The following is a 3,079-nucleotide window of genomic DNA, read 5'->3' on the forward strand; positions in this document are numbered from 1 at the left end:
CAGTTATGTCCTGGTTAAGCTGTAAAAAGTTTTCTGCCAAGCAAGATCTTATATCTAAAATACAGTTAAAAAGGGCATCCATTGGTCTGGTGTCATCGGGAGACACGGAGATGTACAGCTGAGTGTCATCAGTGTAACTATGGAAGTTCACTCCATGCCTCCTGATGACACCGCCAAGAGGGAGCATATACAAATTAAAAAGTACAGGGCCTAAAACTGACCCTTGGGGCACACCACATGTCATTTTATGGATCTTAGAGGAGCATGTATCCATACTCACCATAAAAGTTCTGTCTGAGAGATAGGAAGTGAACCAGTTGTGTACAGCACCAGAGAGGCCCACCACGTGTTTCAGTCTGTTTAAAAGAATAGCGTGGTCTACTGTATCAAAGGCTGCGCTTAGATCCAGTAGCACCAGGACTGAGAGCTTTTGGGAGTCCCAGTTACATCTAAGATCATTTAAAAACCTTTAGGAGAGCAGTCTCTGTGCTGTGGTTCACCCTAAATCCAGACTGGAATATCTCCAGGATCTGTCTATCATTCAAAAAGTCATTAATCTGAGTAAAAACAAGTTTTTCTAAAATTTTACTTAAAAATGGTAAGTTGGATACAGGTCTGTAGTTATTAACATCATTACAATCCAAATTGCTCTTCTTCAGAAGGGGCCTCACCACTGCCGTTTTAAAGGCAGCAGGGAAGACACCCAACTGAAGAGAGCAATTCATCATGTATAAAAGCTCAGCTTCAAAAAAATCCATAAAGTGTTTTAAAGAGTAAAGAGGGGATTGGATCTAAAAGACATGTGGTGGGTCTCACTGTGGAGAAAACTTTCTTAAGGTTCTCAGCATTAACCAGGACAAAGCTGTCCAGTGTCTCCTCAGGTACAATCGAGCCCTCAGATGTATTTAAAATCATATCACGAGAAGATAAAATATCACATCTGATGGCGCTGATTTTTCCCCTGGAGTGGTCTGCAAACTGCTATCTTTGCCTCAACTGCTAACATTTTGAGAAAATGTTACTTTAGGTTAAACAGTATCATTTGTAGCATTTATGGTCAGGGATTAAAGTGGGCGAGTGACTGCAGGTGTCCTGTGTTGTAGTCAGTATCCGCTGCAGAAGAGGAGGAGCACAAGGGAAGTGAGGTTTCACTATGACATAATGTTTCAGCTGTTTTTCTATCGGCTCAAAAAACTGTGTCACAGTGTGTTGGTAGCTAAAGCTCCGGCTTTACCTTTTATCTCACAGGGACATAAACAAAAAGAAAGCTAACTTCACTCAGAGATAGATAAGAAAGACAGGACCTGGGGGGAAGAAGAGAGGTTAGATTTAAAGGTAATGACTGCTCAGTGATACCTGATAAACTGCTAAAACTATTTTTTATCACATATTTGATTTGTATGTGCAATACTAGCTTGGTGTTATTCAAAAGCTGCATGAAAATGCTGTGTAGGTTTGTGCAAGATAACAGGTTAGTTTGCAGTAGTGTGGTGAATTCACAGTAAAGCACTGCGATGGACTGATAGACAAGTGGCTGCGGTGGTCAGTCTTTGGTTACATCATGAAGCAGATAATGATCTACATTTAGGCTGATGATGCTTAGATTCATTCACTGAATTGAATCGTTATACCAAATGTATACTGTCTAGTATAAAGACACTGTACAGTATAATGTTGGTGTAGGAAATGGAACTCAGTTGAGAAAGCTCTGAATCATCTGCTTACATCTTGTTGAATTCAGTTGTATAAATCCACAAAGAGCAGCAGGTTAGCTGATCACAGTATGAGTTGTTTGTATTTTCCCCACACCGAGCCACTGCAACAGATCTTTGTGTTCCCACGAAATGTTCAAATCTCACTGTGACTGTTCTCATTTTTCTTTTTAGATGGCAAAGTCACATTCTGCAATGTAGGCAACAGAATATATATTCTGTTAAGATGAGTATATTCATTAAAAATAGAAATTAAATTTGGATAACATTTACATTCTCAGGTACCACTATTATTGTTGTCTCATCAGATAAAATGACAAAAAATCCCTCAGAATTTTAGACTACAGCATCCATCTGCGTGTCCGCATGTGCAAACGATTCAAAGTTCCGAGTTTTATATGTGATGTGCGATTTTTTAAACTGCGGTGGTTATGAGAACCACTGTGTGGCAGGGCGCTGTTCTATCATTTTAATGCATTTCATTAAGCCCGTGTTTTCTGAACGCGACACGTCGTATTCAAATGGCTTCATTTCGTGAAAATTCTCCGCTTTTGTGACACGGCATGAGGTAATACACGTCGAAGATATCTTTGTTGAAATGAAAAAGATGACGTTGTCGGCAGGATTCGAACCTGCGCGGGGAGACCCCAATGGATTTCTAGTCCATCGCCTTAACCACTCGGCCACGACAACTCATACGTCCCAATGACACAGACATCAAGTCATAACAAAATTTCCGTTATACTACTAGTTAGACAAATAAAGCATGTTTTGAAGAGTATCTATAAGGCACTAGACGCTGGACCAAGCAGGGAAACGAGAGCCAATCTTAACTCAGTTTTCCGCTTTATACTCGCCTTAATATAACTTCATCGGCTTTTTTAATCTATTTAATCGTGCCAAATAAATAGATTTGCTGAATAATTTCTCTATGTAGTTATTAGAGCATCCTCTCCCCTTTTATTAATACCAAGTGTTTGTATTTGTTCAGTTCTTACGACTTAATATATTAGCACTGCACGTATATAAACTATTGCAATCTCTGAAAGTATGCATCAGCTGAAATCCTCCACACATCCATATGAGCTAATTGGCCAGTTTACAGCTCGTCGTAACGTGTAGTTCTACATTAGGTGCATTACTTTCGATTATTTTGTTGTCGTTTATCTCCCATCTTGACAAAACCTAAAGGGCGGCACTGAGCCATGGAGATGCAGAAAAACAGACGGCCTCAGTTATGTTCGGTTAAAATTAAAATGTAAGCTTATTTCTATAAACTAAACAAAAACAGAAGTGTGACTTTTAACATGAGACTAATTTGGAGTAATTGTCATTTCGGTCATTGTTGCCACTGAGCTGGAAGCAGT

At 39.5% G+C, this 3,079-nt stretch overlaps 1 non-coding gene across 1 annotated transcript; it reads right to left on the minus strand.

Moving 5' to 3' along the window:
* Positions 1–2,323: 2,323 nt before the first annotated feature.
* On the minus strand, positions 2,324–2,405 carry trnas-aga (transfer RNA serine (anticodon AGA)). Its single transcript has one exon. It is a non-coding gene; the product is annotated as a tRNA-Ser (tRNA).
* Between the last annotated feature and the right edge of the window lie 674 nt (positions 2,406–3,079).

This window comes from Perissodus microlepis, chromosome 4 (genome assembly GCF_051167445.1).
Source record: "Perissodus microlepis isolate ML-2025 ecotype Zambia chromosome 4, ASM5116744v1, whole genome shotgun sequence".
Classification (NCBI taxonomy): domain Eukaryota; kingdom Metazoa; phylum Chordata; class Actinopteri; order Cichliformes; family Cichlidae; genus Perissodus; species Perissodus microlepis.